Below are 19,018 nucleotides of genomic sequence, written 5' to 3'. Positions count from 1 at the left end.
ATCCTGCCTAAAGTGAAGCAGCATGTTTATACTTAGCAACACGTTTTGACATGAATGAACTTTTCACGTCTCTGCTCATAAAATAAACACATACATTCAGCAGGAAAAATATCATCTCACTCAATGTTTCATTTTACATATGTTATTTACAGACCATATGTTGAAATCTAAATATGGTTATGGATATGTAGAAATTATAGATTGAAATATAACATTGACTTCAGAGCTGTGCATTAAACATCAAACCTTTTACATCTTTCATTAAACTCTTTCTTTGTGCTAAGTCTTTAGTACATTAGATTTCAATTAAAAAAAATCAACCCATACAAACCAAAAAACCCTTATTTTTTTCCTCCACCCCTTTCAAACAAAATCTTGGCACCTAAAGCATTTTTATGTTTTGTTTTTACTTCTACAGTATTTTGTTTCAGGGCACTCATAATTTGAGCACTAGGGCTTAGATGTCAGCATGAACACAGATTCAATGGCTGCCTTTTGCCATTGCCACTTGGAGTTCAGCTCTACTAAGGGGCAATGGGAAATTCCTAAAGGCCAAGGCATTTTCAATAAATTAGCACCAAGACACTGAGTCTTTGTATAGCATTTAGGTGAAACTTGATTCAAAATGCATATTTGGGGATTTCTGACAATGCTTTCCTTGTTTTTTATGCAAATAGAAAAAGCCTTGGAATCTCTTGGATTTGTATGATCAAAGATGACCACCATGAATGTGTCTGGAAGTATTACCAAATGACAGAAATACCAGAGACAGTTATATTATGAAGATTAAAACAGACATTTTTTAAAACCGTGCCTTCTAAAGAAAACTTTTTTTGGCAGTTCATTACCTTTATGTTGTTTTAATCAAACTGATTTTGAAGCATTACATTTTACATGATATACGCATCAAATGGTTATTGATAGCTAGGGACTTGAAGACTTCTAAAATATAACAATTAAAAGCTTTAGGCTCCTCTCAGTGGGCAAACTAATTCTGTTACAATAAATTAATAACAGAAATACACACCCTTTTTAAAATTACTGTGATTTCAAAGACATTAAATAGCATGGCATAGACTCTTCTCACTGCAGCAACTATGATCTGGGCTTAATGTATGGATCTTTTTATTCAAACTGTGATAGGAACACTTTATGCTTTGTTCTGCTGGGCTGTTTTCTTTCAACAATTGCAATCAGCTAAAGGGGGGCCAGTTTCCTGCAAAGATATTTTAGTTGCATAGGTCTCCTTCTCTACCAAAGGATCAAAAATGCATCACAAAAATGCTAAATAACTTATATTGGTAGTTCAGATTAATACCAAGGTACATTATGCCACAGGACGAAAAAATGACATCTACCTAAAAAGAAAAGTGGCTATTTTATCTGCCCATCCAGATGGAAGATCTGTATTTTTATTTTATGGTAACACAAGCGAAAAAATGAAATTAATACAGAATCCAAAGTGAATTGACTTTTACAAGGTTCTTAGAGCTGTTTTGAAAATACTTTATTTTGTGCTGTCATTTACTCTTTTTTGTTTGTTTGTTTGTTTTGGCCTTAAGTCATGTCTCATAGGTGAAGTGTTCAGGACACTCAAGACTCACCTCCTACCAGTGTTTACTCCCTGCTATGCTGCAGTAGACTTTGGACCCAGCACATGCTGTCCATTCTCCTGACACTGGGGTGTATGTGCTCATTTGTCTGATAACATCCCTCAGGCGGAATAATATCAGTGTGGTTGAATCTCCCACAAAGTCCAGGAAGAACTACCAAGAAGCAGTGAAGAAGAGAGGTAAGAAAAGGACAAGGAAAGGTACCTATAGCAAGCACAAGAAATATGTTTTTGCAAATTCAGGCATGTGAGAGTTGATACAGTTTACAAATGTCTCTATGTTGCTCAGCTCGCTTTCAGGATGTTTTCCAAAATTCCATTCCTCATGATGCTGCTACTAAAATATATCTATCTATCTATATATATATATATGATTCTTATTTTTAGGATGAAACTCTCTGTCACACCATTAGTGGGTCTCTGTGAAAGCTACAAATAATTATTTTCTATCTAATACTCCAAAGCTGTTTGGGTTTTTTGTTTGTTTGTTGGTGTCGTGTTTTGGTTTTTTACATATTATGACCAAAAGTCTGTTTACAAACTATTGAAATTAGACAAACTGGAATTACAGTAAACAAGGACTGAGACAATGGGCTATTGAGTACTGCCGGGTCAATTCTCTAGCTGACATTAAGCTCTGCAAAGAATATTTCTGAGAAACTTGCCAAAAAATGCATCATGGTTAAGTCTGTGGGATAATATAGCTCATTCCTTGGCTGATTCTAATATGAAGAGATAATCATCCAAGCAGAGTCTACTGCAAGCTCTTTTGTTGCAGAAACCCTGCAAAAGTGAAGCTTTGCAATTAATTAAATTTAAGTTGCTTTTATTGATTTGTTCACTTATGTTTATTTTATTCACTTCCTGGGAGAAAAACAAAAGTTTCCCCACCCTAATCATCGGACTCAATATGTTGGGAAGTTCTGAAGATACAAATTGCCATTTGCTTGCTATGTTATTCGCAGTGTCAGCTTAGAGACTGTTGATTAAAATGTGGGTTTGTTTTTTTCTCTTTGCTTGTTTGTTGGTTTGCTGTTTATTTTTTTTTTTTTTCCTCTTGACTTAGCTGTGCTGTGGAACAAGCTCAAAATCCAGAGCAGGTAGAGAAAAGTTTCCTTCATTTCAGTTTTGCAGGTTTTTTTATACACAGATACACGGTATTGTGTATTTTTCTCATAATTTACCATAATTATGTCTTTGCTTGAAATTAATATTTAAACCATTGCATGGTTGTCATGGAATTATTGGTAATGTGTGATTACATTATGCTGTCTTTTGCCAGGACGCTTGTAAATGAGACATTATCCTTGGAGATTTTCTTGGCTGAAAATGTGAGTAATTAAAAATGTAAACAAATATTATCCATTACATATGCTACAATACTAAATACTTCAATATAATGAAATTAATGATTCTTTAGGGATCCAGAGTAATCCTGTTAGAGAGCATTTCATAGGTGTACAAACAAACAGCAAAGCATTTAATATTTTAACATGCATATTATATGTATACAATATAGTTCTCAGTTGCAAAAAGAGCAGCATACCTGTCAGAATAATTATAAAGCATGAAGTGTAAGAGAGGCAAACACGGGTGGAAAAACCACAAGGTGTTCAACCCTTGGTAGCCCTCGATGCTCAGTACAGCTCTTAGGCTGCTTTTCAAATGGACATTAGGTAGTGGGAACAGAACTAAAAATGGGGCATTTCTATTGCTTTCTTTCGAGCAGGAAAGTCATTATACCTCTGGTACGAGGTATTTCTGCCCAGGGTTCTGTCAGGGCTGGGTGCCATCAGCACAGGACACGTCTAGCCATGGCCACTTGGGCAATGGGCACAGATCTGTTGGAAAGGGATCAGGGATGCAGCAACCCTTTTTGAAAGGAGAAGGTGGTTTGTTTCTTCTGTATAAATCTCAATCTTGCTGTCAGAATCAAAATGCAAACTAAATCAGAGGAAGGCATGGTCTGATCCTTCAAGCACTGGGTGGATATTTTCAAAGGCGCTGAGGGGTAATTAATTAACCAAATAATACTGAAATGAACTGACATTTCATGCCAAATTCCCCCTGACTGTGTGGATCATTCCAGCTTGTAACACTTCAGCTACAAATCTTCATTCTGCCAGTGACTCCGTTCGTCACCTTGATGCAATTACTGAAACTGTTTGCTTCTGTTTCCCCATTTGTACGATAGGAGCCGCCGTTCTCATCTTCACCATCTACTTGTGCCCTTTCCAAACTTGACTCTTACCTGTTCTTAACTTTATTTTCATGCCTTTCCTTATGCTTAGAATAACCCCCTAGCAAAATCACCTCATTGAATTGATACTGAATACTCCTAAATACTCAGAAAATCTCAGAAACTTCTCAACTACAATTTGCTGTAAAAGGACAGTGATCTGCATAATCTGCGTAAGGATACTGTTGAGTCATTCTTATATCAGGCACTTAAACCTTGCATAGTGCTCTTTAATTACTTTTAAGCCATATTAGCAGGTAGGTCTTATCAGCTGCACTAGAGGTTTGAAGGCTCTTCTGGATGACAAAGGTTACAAGAAAAATCCAGGGATCAGTTTTGGAGGAGAAACAAAGACTCTAGTTTGTTTAGTTTGTTTGATGTCTTTTTTTTTTTTTTTTTTTTTTTTTTTTTCTTTCTCCTGGGATGGGCTTCCAACAAAGCCCACCTGGGAATGGGCAAGAGAAAATAGCCTGTGCTCATTACCTAGGCTTTCTGAAGAGGCCGAGATCATCTCTCTGACTGCTGAAGACATTGTAGGTGTGGACATTTCGTAGTATCCTCTGCTTATATTGCTCTGACAACATCACGTGATGGGATGAGAGGTAGGACACAAATCCACCTGCACACTTTAGAGATGAACTGTTTTACTCAAATCAAAAAAATAACCCCAGAATGACATGGTCATGCCTAACCAGCATAACACTTCTACATTATTTATTATTATCTACTGAATAGAACCTTTTTTCCCCTAAGTTTTGTCTTTCCAGAATTGCATTACCTATTGCCTTTAATAAGCTGCTTTGTTTTATCTGTTGGAATATGCCTGGTTTTGCATCCCTGATGTAAGATGTTTGGTCTCTCTTGTGGTTCACAGTAAATTCCCAATTTTTTTTATCATAAGGGATTTACTAATGCTTAACTTAGGCTTGAGGTATTTTCTCTCTGATTTTTTGATTTATGTCTGTTTACAGGAGGGCTGACTCTCATTTACTTTAGTGCCTTCTCTTCTGTCACAAAAATGTAAAGGAAGGCTTGGTACAGTTGATAATGGGTAACACCACCCTTGATTTACAGTTGCATAAATATCTAGAGATCCCACAATTCATAAACAATAAAGCCAAAGATCAGTTATTCCCTTATTCTAGCCAGCAGCTGACCAGTAACACATACTTCAAAACACTGATCAAGAGTGAACCTATTGGAGTACAGCCCACAGCACGTTCTGCACAGTGTGGTAAATGAAATTCTTGAAGACAGTTAATGTGCTGCGGTCTGAAGTCAGCTAGTATCAGATGTTTGCTGCCTCATTTATTTTGATTAATTGCTTCAGTGGGGGTGGACCAAAGGGGAAGCCAAAAATCTACATCAGGGAAGGCAGAACTGTGCTATGCTCTCTCTGTGTTTAAGAAGTAAACAAGCTATAAAGCTTTGCTTTCTTCACTCCCTTTGACTCTCTCACATTTTGCAAGGAAGATTCATCATACTGGTAAGAGTGATGCAAAAAAACCTGACAGATCCGTGGCCATGTTCGCTTTGTGCAACCAGTGCTTTCTTCAGAGAAAGGCTTGGAACTGCTGGCACCAGTGATCTGGGATCTCTGGGTTGTTTTGGCAATGTTTGATCATCCCTAGCCTTATTTTATTTTTCCCCAGAATTTTCTTTTGCTGTTAACTCTGCTACAGAGTTCCCGGAGCTGTTTTCAGGCTCCAACCTCAAGTCAATCACAACTTCTCTTCCTACCACCGATTCTTTCATTTCATCCTTTGTCTCATCCTGCTACCTCCCAAGAGCAACACTGCTGCTCAGGGACTGGGACACAGGCAGGGAGCGGCAGGAGAGACATGTGCCCACCTATCGCAGCCGAAATGACCCATCATCCCAATTCAGCCCTGGGTGATTATACCACCCGTGAAGCCTGTGGGACTGGAGCTCTGGGTGGTGATTTCACCCATAAACTTTTCTGTTTTGTGGTGTTTACCTTTGCTATGCCCCTTGACAGTTTTCTCTTCTGAGCAGTAGCCTATGGCACTTGGCTGGGGAGAAAAGACTCCCGCACGATGCAGTACACAAAGAGTGACAAATTAAAATGACAGGGCTGTCTTACAAGATTGGGATCTAGTGAAATGAAATATTTCTGGTCCAGATAACAGAGGCAGCGCTACATGGTAATATGTGGGAAAAGACAGTGTAATTTTCAAGTGTCTTTAACATAACTGAGTTTGTCACTGGCCCGGCCCTATCATGTCACATACTTCCCCAGGTGGGGCTGAAAGTGTGGCTGGGGGAAATGCATTTACAAAAATAGCTCCATTGCATGCTGTATAATGGAAACATTTTCCATTTTTATCTCTGCTAGCTGTGTTAACAGCAGGGGTAAAATGAACCCAAAGAGCCATAATGAGCTGAGAAAAACATATGATGAAAACTTCTTTACAATAAAATTCTGCATGTTATCTGACACCATTTTTCCTTTTAATTTCAACTGAATAAATAAGTCTAAAAATCTTGTACACATACATGCAATGCTGCATTCTGATTTTCAAATTCATATTCTCCTATTTAATTAGTAAAAAGAGAAAGTGTTGATCTGATATCAACATTTCATATTCCTGAGTTTTAAATTCATTGTTCTGTATTTCAATTATTTGGTTGGAAATTACTTTGAAGAGCCCTTTTCTCCAAATGGGTCTCCAGTGGATACACACAAATATTTTGTATTCTTAAACACAACACTGATGTACACAAATGGATAATTGCCTCTACAACTTAGGTACCTAAATCTCTGCCTTTCAAGTGACATTTTGCATGCTCATTTGTGTGTAAGATTACAATGAGGCTTCAAGTATCTAGACTGCATCAAAATCATTCCTGAAATGCTTATGCCTCTGTTTAATTAAGTTGAAGTGAAATTCATGCTATTCAAGCACTGTTAAATCAGACTGAAGTTAGTGAATCTGAATGACATGCTGTAGCATGATTTTATACTGATTAATATATGTGGCATTTTAAGGTTCTTTCTTTCTGAGAACCAAAACCCAAGAGTTTTGCAGAGCTACCCATGGAAAATTAAAGGCTGCTTTTTCATATTACTCAGAGGCAGGAAACCCTGTTTTGATAGAAGAAACAGAAACTCCTCTCAGAGATAAAAGCAATTCATGCCTTGCATTAAATTGGTAAATAAAATTCAAAATTTCTGGAGCACTGTAGTAACTGAAAGATGTTTCTCAAGTGAAATGATATCCAACCAGAAATGCAATGTTAGCTAAGTAAGATACAAATCATAGCCCCCCTGCCTTCTCATTTAATTTCAACTTTAGAACTGTTTCAGTCCATCACTGTACATGTTGAAAGGGATCCCATTATTAAAAATTCAATATATTCTCCATGCTCTTTTATTCTAAGAAATCCCAAATGCCTCAATGTACAGAAACACACATTTTTAATGAACCAAATGGACTTGTTTTTATAACTGACAGGAGGTGCTGGGAATTGGAATTGGAGGGGGGGAAGTCAGCTAATTAAATCTAAATCACCATCCGTGAACATAATTTCCTTGCCCAGTCACTCCCAGTTTCACCAGATTCCTTGTCCCAGTCTCATACTTTATTTCCTTCTCTGCTTTGGTTTTGTTACCTTTGAATTTTAATTAGATGACTTCCTCCATGCTGCCCGGGTGCCACTCAGCAACGCACGTCATGGTGTGTGAACACAGCGTTGACAGGCTTGTTGCTGTCAGCTCCTGTGCCCCCAGCCCGGCTCCCAATGCTGGGAACTGCCTTCCCGGGGAGGGTCCAGCTCTGCTCTGCCCGCCCCAGGCTGTGTCAGGCTGCACAGACCACGCGGGCAGGATCTGCACACGCACGGAAAATGTGCGCGATGTGACGGGACCCTCCAGGACTTCTGGCTGCTAAAATGGAAGAAACCTCTCACCATGTGCAACTGCAACCCTGCAAAGCTTATAGCATGGTCAGATTCTCAAACGGATAGGAAAGGCCGCCTCCCTGCCAAATTTCACATTGCGTTTCTAAAATCCAAGGCAAATGGATCTACTAGGAAAGGAAATTGCTAGATTTCACCAGCATTTTTTTTTCTCTTTTAAAACTAACCATATTCTTGGAACATCTGAATCTTCTGAGACATTGTGATAGAAAATGCACCTCAGATGGTTCAAATTTGACAAACACTTAGGAAACAGAGTTTTAGAAAGGGACTCGCTGGGAAACCTTAATAATAAACAGAGCTATCAAGCCAGTCGATGTTTACAATAAAAGAACAAACAAATAAACAATTGTGCCTTTTAGTAGCCTTGACAGTAAATCTAATCAGCATAACAGATTGCAATAGATCTCTTCCCCATAAAAGTGGGAGCTTTGAGCAAGAGTTGAAGAAAGCTGGATCTTGATTTTTTTACTAGTTAAATAAAAACTTTTGCTAGCTAAAGAATGTACTGCAATATTCCAAATTCAAATGGAGAGTAAAAAAAGGTTTTGCAGAACACACAACTGTGTTGAAGGATTTTATTCATTGGAAAGAATCCTGTTCCAACTGGACTCCTGTTATTTGCGATGCCTTGATCCACCCTGGCACCTAATGCAATCCCCTGCACATTACACCTTGCAGAAACTTCCTTCCTGCACAGGGCTTTCCCAGATCAGAATAAGACTTTCCTTATAACATTTAGACAGTTGCTGCAAGTACACTTTAGGTACCATTGCCAGAGTAACCCTCTGCTGGGAGGCAGAAGAAGGGAATGACATGGAAGTTCCTATGTGAGAAGACGTGACATATATCCACGGATCAGCATAAACAAGAAAAGGGGCATTGCTGCAGCTGAGCTGCACTAAGAGTCAATTTTCAGTGGGATGGAGATTTCAGGGACTGTTCCTTGCTCTCCAGCTTAACCCAGTGTGGAGAATACTGAATATTACTTCCACATTCCCCTCCAGCATTACCCACAAATCAATCAGGCCTGCAAGTTGATTATAAGCTATCTGGAGCATAAGGCATGTTGTTCTTCTTTGTAAGAAGTGGGGAAAACGCACAGCAACTTACACCCTGTTTGTAATAAAAAATGAAACTGAGAAGCCATTACTTAATTTAATTCAATACTGTTCACAACATAGCTCAATCCAATTGAAACCGAATAAACATTTTCATATAAATTCAATTAGTTGTTGTGGGCTTAAGCATGCAGTCTATGTTGTGAAATCATGAACAATAACTTGTTCCACCAGAACTGTTAAATGATTGCCTTAAGTCAGAGGATAGAGAAAGCTGAAAATCCATTATACTCTCTAACAGTCTTACTAAAACTAATCAGCTGCTAGCTAAATTTTCAGACCCCTATTTCATTATCATCTTTTCTAATTGTAAAAACAAACACATGCATTCTGAGATGAGGTAAATATAAATGGTATTTGAGACATTGACATAACAGGTCCAGTTTTGAGTCCTGCTCTGACTCCCAGATACATGGGGAAAGCTCCATCAGGGCTGGGGGTCTCGGGAAGGGGATGCGCCCTGGAGGGAGGTAAGAAGGGAAGTCCCCAAAACAACTTGTGTTGGAGCTCCAAATGTTCACTCAGAGCTTTGTATGTTCATAAAGACTATGAGTATTTTACAAAAACCTAGCCAATGTGTTTTGTAACTTGAAAAAGTATAGATTGTTGCTAAGTATAAGTAGGTCTTGAAAGCTTGAATAGTGTCATGCTGTGCAGAATAGCAGTTAATGTTTATAACTATTTTTGCAATGGGTTATGTAATGCACTCGAGTAATTTGGGAAGAGTAGTACTTGCTGAGAAATTAAATTCTGTATTCCTCTTTTAAATTAGTTCAGCCTATCTCTAACTCATGCAAAACTCACAGGGTCAGTGTTGGGAATGTACAGACATTTATTTTGGAAAAAAAGTATTACCATCATAAAATACTCATCTTTTTGTATGAAATTTGTATCTCTTTATGAATCATGCTCTTACATATTAAGACAACATTCACTGGGCAGAGTTCTGATACTATGGCTTCATTTATTAGTCAGGAAATCCTTTCCTATTCTGAAGAGATTAAAAAGAAGTGCTCATCTTGGTTTTGTGGGCTGATATGGCCAAGTTTCATTAAGTCTTTCTCTAGTACTGTTTTTCATGGGTTCACATGAGCACAGATTTTTAAATGCATTGGTTAATCTACTAGAACTCAAAAGGAACTTATTCAGCTGGTTGAGCTTATTTAGACAGGGAGACAGAGATTGCCCTATAGCTAAAGTCTTTATTAATTTACAGTATGAAATTTCTAATCCGAAACTCATAAGCATTTAGAAAATCAATGCTTTATGGAGAGAGGATAATATAGATTGTGAGCTTAGTAGAAGGGAGGCCATTTGGGTATTTACTTTGTACACATTATTCCCAGGAGATCTGAATGAAGAGCTCTATCTAAACTATTTTTATGTAAGAATCCTTTGAACAAGAAAGTTCATACCATTGGCCTCCTTCAGCTCATTATAAATAGCACTTTCAAAAACCTGTGCATTTTCTTGGAAGCAATCAGTGAGTGCAGACAACAGTTGAACAGAGGACAATAACATTTACCTTTCAGCAAGACTAAGAGTTACCTTGCTTATTTATCAGCTGGAATAACACTCTGGCTGCCATTGAGACAGATATGGAGTTGCTATATTGGTAATTACTAGATCAGGGCATCCGCCAGCTGTTCTGGCAAAGGTTCAGCCTTTATTTCCTCACTATGCAGACCATGAAACTCAACGGAAAATGTAATCAGTCCCTGAGCAGAACACTTATCCTTTCATATCCCAAAGCTGCCTTTACATGATGTTAGGAACTTGGGCTTGTTCTATGTTATTTCTTTTATCTTGTAATTCCCAAATTTTGTATTATACAGTGGCCCAGGTACAGCATGAGGCTAGACAGTTGTCCAGGTTCAGCCTTGCCTATGATGCAGGAGTTTAGACTTTCATACTGAAATATGTGCATACGTGGTCTTAGACACTCTCACCCCAATAGAGCTGTAAAACCTAAAACTTCCATGTACTGGGAGGGTTCCTCAATCACTGCATTTTTAAGCTTTGGGTGGTAGGTTACATCTTCTCTGTCAGCAGTACTGGTCCCATGTCCTGAGCCCTTTGTCAGAAGAGCTATAATTTCTCTGGACATGTTCTCCAGAGAGGAGTACACCCCAAGCGCAGCATTTCGCACTGCTCCCCAGACAGCCATCAAGGGAGGGACATGCCCAATGGGAGTACTTGAAGTCACTCCTTGGAGGGTGCCATTGACAGAGAAGGAATTTATCTCTACTGGACTGCTTCTGTAACATTTTCTTCTAACTTTCCAACAATCAAGACAGTGTCCTGTTGCCGAACCAAGAGCCTGCCTTGGCTATCAGATCCCATTTACATCAATGAACAATGTTCTAAGTAAAAATGTTCACAGTAAAAACTTTTCTCACTGAAATCAAAATAATAAATGAGTTGTCTGGGGAGAGTGGTGCTGCCCTGCTAAATAAGTGTCACTTTGGAAATAGGGATATTAACAAAAAATATATGTGTAGGCAAAGTCCAGACACTTGTTTTGACAGTACACAAGTTTGGGCCCTTGTCAAACTGCTTTCTGTTTTCACTTCCCCTATTACACATGGAATTACACACCTATTTTCAACGAGTATATAACAATGCAGGAGATTACCAGTATACTACAGCACATATTTGCCTTTAGATTGGCTTAATGTATTTTTAGGTTTATTCGCCTGGCTTGGAGAATAAACATGAACAAAATTCAAACCCTGCTTATGCTTTAATTATAAAGGTTTACACTGGGCCTACACTCTGCATTCCCTTTCCACAGATGTACATTTCTGCAGGGTGATTTAGATACTTTACCTGCCTCGCTGGATCTCCTTGTTGTAAACATGCAACTTTATTTAAAATATGAATTCCTGAATAAGACACAAATAAAATTTTAAATAAGAGATTTTCATCCGTAATTATCTACCAATAAAAATAGTTTTATATGCTTAATAATGAATATAATTGGGAATTTTTATACACATTAATGTGTAAGTATTTGCAATTATTGGTTTACATTATTTTTCTATCAATCTTTTTATCTCTGTGGAATAAAAATCCAGAACATTTTTAACCTAAGCATATACGTTTGCAAACCAGATAAATGTTGTGATTATCTCTTCCTGTATATAATTCCTCATGAGGGATTCAGTTAATTGAACATACCTTTCAAAAGATAATCTATGGCTTAATTAAGCTTAGCAAATATAAAATTTGAAACCACATACCCTCTATTGGCAGCAAAGTTAGGGATTTTTTTATTCCTTTTTACCCAGCACTGCTAATGACTACTTTGCACAGGCACATAATACATGCAGGTAGCATGACTATACCCAAAACAGAAGTGAAGTTTTTTATTTCACTGTCAGAGATCAAAAGTCGTTTTTTTTATAAATACATCAACTCTTCCAATAACAAAATAAGAACTTATTGACGTTGAGTAAATTTCATAGCTAGTAGAAAAGACACATATCATTGTAATGTGTGAAATTTTAATCAGAAATGTTGTGAAGGATAAAGGTAAACTGACTGCTATAATTAATGTGTTCTGCCACAGAGATTTAGCTGGCACATTTGAGAAGTGTGGTTTATGTTAACTATTCCACTGCTTGAATTCTGTTCTTTCTAAATGGTGGTACTGTTTGATGGGCTTATGTTACACTGCTTTCTAGTCTTCAGTAAGATTTTCTTAATCTACAGTATGGTCCTGTAAAAACTAGAAGGTTACAGTAGCGCAGTGGTAGATGGATGTGCTGATGTAGACAAGGCTGTACTTGGTAGTGTGTATTAAACCTGATAGCAAAAGTTTTCAGGCTTGAACCATTTTAATATTACTTTTCCTCTCCCTCTCTCTTTTAGCACTTCAAATGTTCTATTTATTTTATAATTCAATTTATGATAACTTATGCCCAAAGCCATAGTCTCCTGACTCAAAAAAGGCCATGTTGCCAATGGAATGCAGAATGCTAAAATCTATTATCACAGCAATAACAAGGATGGATTTGTAAGAAGATTATTGTTCTCAAAACAAAATGCCTATCTGTTACATCTAATGCATTTTTGGAAAAAGCCCAAGGCCCTGAGATTCTGCCACCATTCCTTGCCTTGAGTAGAACCATATGGTCCCATTGGAGCCGATCTAACTGCATTTGGAGTATGCTACCACTCAAAATAAATAAGAATGGCAGGATCTGGCCCTGAATGAGCACATGGTCTCTGCACCCTGCCCTGGAGGTTAACATACTGGGTAAGAAAATTCCAAGGCTGAAGGGGATTCAGCTGAGAAGGTTGTCTCTGATACGAGCTCCCACCCCTCCAGATGTAGGACCTCTTTGGGGAAATGGTCATTCAACATCCGCTTTAGTAGATTTGATAAGATGACACATTCTTTTTTTATATAATTTATATAATGTCTTATTTACAGAAACTATGAGCTGCCTTTATAACTAATTACTTTAAGGAAGGAAATACAAACCTGGGAGGGACAGGAAATAACAGCTTCAGAATCGCATTTTTCGTTCTGAAGCAAGAGAAAGGACTTTTTGGTGTAAGTAACATTTGTTCTCACTACTAAGAGGCCTCATTTTGAAGTCTTAAGCATTCAGTTTCTCCCTGCCCAGCAAAGGCAAGACTGACCCTTAAATGCACATTTTATCTTCCAAGTAAATAATTTTTTTTTAAGAGTTGCTCTTACAAATAGAAAAATACTGCTAACTTTCACCGTATCTTAAACCACACATCAGTACAACATGTTACAGGGCATATTTTAAAAGGGCATTACGTTATGAGTATGCAAAACAAAGCACTATGATCTGCCTGAAATAAATGAAGTGATTACTCAAGACTGCAAATAGAGAGAATAGAACCATTTATGAAAAATCCTGTATTAAAAATTAGAGATTCTGATTCTTTACCTTGCTTCAGCCTTGGTTATATCAGTCTTACCTGAAAAGATCTACTGCAGGCGTCTCTTGCCATGCCAGTATGGGTGTGCAGCAGACAAAAGACATACCAGAAAGGGGAAGACAGATATGCCACTTAAATTAAATAGGAAATGAATTGGCCAGCAAGTTGGCATGTCTGCTGAGACAAATCATAGACAACATGTCTCTCAACAACAGAACTTATTTGTTTTCTCTTGCCAACAGATTCATCACTGCCCAGGCAAAACAGGCAAAATACATTAGTGTCATGGTAAACTGATAAAGAGAAGTGCCTCAATCTAGCATCCTCAATGGCGAAAGTCTTAGGGCTGTATTGATCTGTGTTATATAAATCTTGTTTTCTGTCTGCAGAAGTGAATCAGGAATGACCCTTAAGGTTAACAAACATTGTAATGTCTTTCAGCTGGGGCAGATGCCTATGTGCTCCACACATTGTATTTGGTCAAGTCCCATCTTGTCATTTTACTGCCAAGGAGCTTAACTAATTGCTGGCAATCATAAGACAGTTTGATGGAAGCAAAGAATTCCTACAATTGTTGCCCCTCTCCCTTTTTTTTTTTAGCCTTAACAAGCACTCAAAGCCATGTAGCGGAAAACAATCAACACTGAATTAGTCAGCAGGAGTCTTAGCTGAGCTGGAACTTTATGTAATTGGCATGTCATGTTCGTACATAGCCAGAAGCAGGCCTGATTAAGCTGATGTATTTTGTTTCAGTAAACTTTCACAAAAGCAGCTTTACCTCCTCTTATTTTGGTTGCACGTCATCACATGTGCTTAACTTGACATTTTTCTTGGGAGCAAAGGCATTAGACAGTCATCACAGGCATTTTGGATTGGAAAAGTATTGCCACGCTGATATGTGAAATATTACATAAAAACCAAGACTCTGGAAAAAGCCAATAACAGAAGCAGCATGTTCATTATCGAAGCATAACTTTTTACACCATACTTCTTTGCCTTGCATGAACAAGTTCATTTTCTACAGCCTATTTATGCAGGTTTAAAAAAATAAGACGTTTGGTGCATTTTGTGTTAGAACTATTTCCAATTAAACTTGCATAGTTTTCTCAGGGTTTAGCAAAAATATTCTCATGCAACAAGGAATACTTCCAGTGGAGATACTACTCAGGGCACTTAAGCAGCCCGCTCTATATGATCCAATAAAATTTTAGTGTGTTTCACTTTGCCCTATAGATAGATTTAGTCTTAAAATGCTAAAAATGCCAGTCTGCATGGAGAAAGAAAGTAGCTAATGCTTTTTGTTAAAAGTAACTCATAAAGTTTAAGGCATGCCAGCTGTATTCTTGTGCACTGGTGTCTTTCTTGTCATAACCTTAAATCAAACAATATCGTTGAACTTGGCATAGATTATTAAAGCTAAAAGAGTGACTACTCTGTGCTTCTATTACGTCATAGCTGACAATATAAAGACAAGATTTAGGGAACTAATGGAGCTTTTTTTCTTTTGTCGTAGAAAGGTCAAGCTAGTTTTCCACATTTTATATGTATGTCATTCTCAATATAGCAACAGAATCTCTTATAGAAAACAATGTAAGTAAATGTCTCTACGAAGCTACTAGTCACCTGATCAAAAGCCAATGTTGAAAAACACTTCTAATGACTTTCTCTTATGCATCAGTGCACCTACTAATGAGCTGCCAGAAAAGGCTTTGCAAAGCTTTGCTAAGATAGAGCAGGAATGTGAGAAGCCTGAGATCTAACTTCCCTGCTGTGATCCCTGCCTTTCTACTAACAGGGAGCCCAGGCGCAGAGCTACTAATGAGCATGCTGGAGAGAGTGTCCAACCCAGCACTGGCTATAGACAATCCACCTGTCTGCTCACCAGTGCAGGGTATGGTGCATGACAGTAAGACACCCTGTTGTATTTTGTCCTTAAATAATTTAGGTATTTATTGATTTTCTTCCCCCTTTTTTTTTTCTTTTGAATTGACCTTACTCTCAGTAGCAACTATCCCTCTCTTTGGAAGAAAGTAACAAGTTTCAAAAACCTGTTTTCCCTTCATAATTATAATTTAATTTGTTTTAAGGAAAACAGTGCCATTATAGCACATTGTAGCTCTCCAGAATGTCAAGCTTAATCCTCTTTAAGTGTAATCATGCATCCTGAGATTGATATTACGAAAGCATGGTAAACCAATATAAACAACTTCTAAAAAAAAAAAAACCCACCCAAATGTCCTTTATTTGAAGACAAAAAAAAAATCAGATATAACAGCTGTCTGGCACTAAAACCAGAGCAAATTGTATAAATTAGAGCCCATATTTCAAAGGTGCCACACTCAACATCTTTATCTACAGTCAAAAGCCAGCAGGATACTGGTATAAAACATTTACTTAACTCTGTTTGCAGAAATTCTGTATAAATTGAATAGTTACTGCAGGATACCTTTCAACTCCAAGCTGTTCACATAACGCATCATGATGATACCTAGCTCCCTTTGGGCTTTTCTTGAGGTTACCCTGCCAGTTAATATTTTGTTAGCCAAAGAGACAGGCTTGCAGAACAGACACTATATAACATTGCCAGTTAGCAGTAGGATGTCACATTTACTCTGAAAGAGACATTAAAATGCAGTAACAAGAATCAGTAATAATTACTTGTATTATGCTCCACATTGGCATTGGAAAAAGCTATTCAGTTCAAATAAAGCAGCCAAATCATTTGATATTTCCACTTCTTGTTACCACTGTTTCCTACCTGACTTCTAACATTAAAAAACATGTAGTATGTCACACTAGGAAGAAAACGTGTCCTCAGTGCATTATTGATCTCCCATAGTTTCTTCAACTCTTCAATATTATTTAAAAATATCTTAGGGATCTATAGTATCTTCTTGATACTAATTCTCACTGACATTAATGGGACTTGCGTGCGCACACTGCATAGGGAAAAGAAAACAAACCATTGATGTTCAGGACTAATACTCACAAAATCTAGTATTAAAATACTAGTGATTATTATCAGCACACTGTCACCTCCACACTTGTATGTTAGTCATTCTGAGTGACAGCACTAATTTTCAGTTCAATAACTTCTCCTTCTTCTTCTTTTGGCTATATGTATATATATTTTATTTTATTTTTTTTTTCTAGCTAACACCTTGGCTTTCTATACTTAGAAGATTTTTAAATACTTGGTACTTCTTTGTTGAAAGGAGTACTTAACGGTTTAAAAAACTTGCCTCATTTCCATAATTTCAGCTGAATTTAAAGGAGCATGTTGAATAGACAATCTTGAGAAAACAAATGTTGAGAGTAAAGTTCATGCATGGTGAAGTAAATTATTCAGGTGTACAGAAGTTTGAGAATGCTTGTAAAACTGCTTGGGCCAGATTTTTTTCTGAATACTTGCACTGCATTTAATGAAAGATATCATATAAATACTTCACTGTTGTCTTGATACTTGGCCTCAGTAAATACCTAAATGGTACCTGGTACAGCAATCTAAGGACCCTCTAAACATGCTGGAGAGAGCAGCCAGATTTATGGAAGAAAAAACTACTGATGGAGGCTCCCGAGCAGCAAATAACCAACACCTAGAGGAGAATGCTGGGCTCACCAGTGTTTCTGTAAACACTCTCTAGATGCTAAAGAATTCTTGCAGCATGGCATTCTTGTCCTTCATGTTTCCACCATACCACAAATACCTCTTAGATAGTGGGAAACAGTGACCTTGTTATGCTGAGCTGGTTGTGTTGGCTTTGTGCCATCATTCACACTTGTTGAGGAGCTCTTTTAACACTTTTGTATCATTCAGCAATGCAAAATGGATGAGGCTGAGATACATCTGCTCTGTGGTTGGATACAGCTTACAGACCAGAATAAGCCAGTGGAAAGAAATCACAGAACATTAGGGATTGGAACGGACCTCAGGTACACAAAGGAAATGGGGTGCACAAGTCCCTTTGTTCTCCATCCTTCCAGGAAACTCCCACCATAAGATACCTGCAGGAGGCCTATAGTCTTTTTGTCACCATCGATTGAACCGTGGAGTATGGTCTATTTTGTCAGCCTCTCCCCTATCCTGCAAGAAGTTTGCTCTGATGAGTTCCTGGAATTGTAAGGTGGCAGCAGAAAACAGCTTCTGGCAACACACACCTTCAGGAGAGGCTCCAGAGAAAAGAGAGACATTCCTACTTCTCCGTTCTTCAGTCCTACTCTGTTCTTCTAGACCCTCAGGACAAACAAAGTGCCCATACTTAACACAACTCACTACATTTCCTAGGAACATTAGATTATCAAGAACATGTAAAATCAACCCCTCTTGTGAAATTGCAAAGTCTAGCTTGCACATGAGATGACTCACATAAACTTTGCTTTCTGTATTTTTCTGTAAAATCCTCTGTGCCCATTAGTGCATCAGCCCTATTCTCTAAGGATACAGTGTAACAGAATTAGAAGTGCTTTGAAACGGGTGATCATCTTTCAATCTGTGCAATGAAGGAGATATGTGAGAGAATGTAGCTTTTCCAGCTCTATCTCCTCAAAAATTAGTTGACCAAAAAATTTCAGTGAAACATTTTCCCCATTAACGCAAAAGTTTGTCAGAATTTCAAATGGAAAGTTCCAAAGTGTGTTAATGAATTGAAATTCATAATTATATTTTTGCAAATATTTTTGATTGTTTGCTTTATTTGAATATACAAATATAACATTGCAAACTCAGAACAGAGTATGTTATTAGAACAGATTACCTTTCAAAATATTTATTTTGTCTCTGTAATTTTTTAACTACCTAGAAGATTAAAATTTTTTTTTTCATAATGAAGGCAAATTTTAAACTGCAAGAATTTACATTTTTTGATCAGCTCTGCTTTATCATGAGTTCACACTTATAATGATGGTTTGACAACTTAGTTTTCCTTCTCACATAATCCTGACATGAAATAAATATTCCTTTTAATAACTTTGATTCATTAACAGGAAAGGTTGATTTCCCCAAAGTAGCCGAAATATATATGGATTTATGACTCAGAGCAGAGGACCTCTCTAATTGATAGCAACAATTTACAGAGAGTTCCGAGAAGACTAATAGAAATGGTTATGAGGCTGGAAGACATGTATACATATAATTTCACACAGCCATAAGTAAGACATATGGGGAGAATTATAACAGTCTAAATTTTT

The 19,018-nt window shown here is 37.5% G+C and overlaps 2 long non-coding RNA genes across 5 annotated transcripts in view; one reads left to right on the top strand and one right to left on the bottom strand.

Moving 5' to 3' along the window:
- The window catches only part of LOC110360561 (uncharacterized), an 83,925-nt gene extending 69,924 nt beyond the window's left edge, over positions 1–14,001 (bottom strand). For 2 of the 4 annotated variants that reach the window (XR_002416516.2, XR_002416519.2), the window contains exon 1: positions 7,485–7,615. This is a non-coding gene — a long non-coding RNA (uncharacterized LOC110360561). Of the gene's footprint in view, positions 1–7,484; positions 7,616–13,870 lie in introns of those variants that run through there. The other 2 variants (XR_002416518.2, XR_010473672.1) reach the window with 2 other exon arrangements.
- Positions 1,670–12,730, top strand: LOC110360567 (uncharacterized). Its single transcript, XR_010473673.1, has 4 exons — positions 1,670–1,792; positions 2,895–2,943; positions 4,339–4,453; positions 7,502–12,730. It is a non-coding gene; the product is annotated as an uncharacterized LOC110360567 (long non-coding RNA).
- Positions 14,002–19,018: the final 5,017 nt, after the last annotated feature.

The sequence above is a fragment of the Columba livia genome, chromosome 7 (genome assembly GCF_036013475.1).
Source record: "Columba livia isolate bColLiv1 breed racing homer chromosome 7, bColLiv1.pat.W.v2, whole genome shotgun sequence".
NCBI classification, from domain to species: Eukaryota; Metazoa; Chordata; class Aves; order Columbiformes; family Columbidae; genus Columba; species Columba livia.
This window is presented reverse-complemented; position numbering and strand designations above follow the sequence as displayed.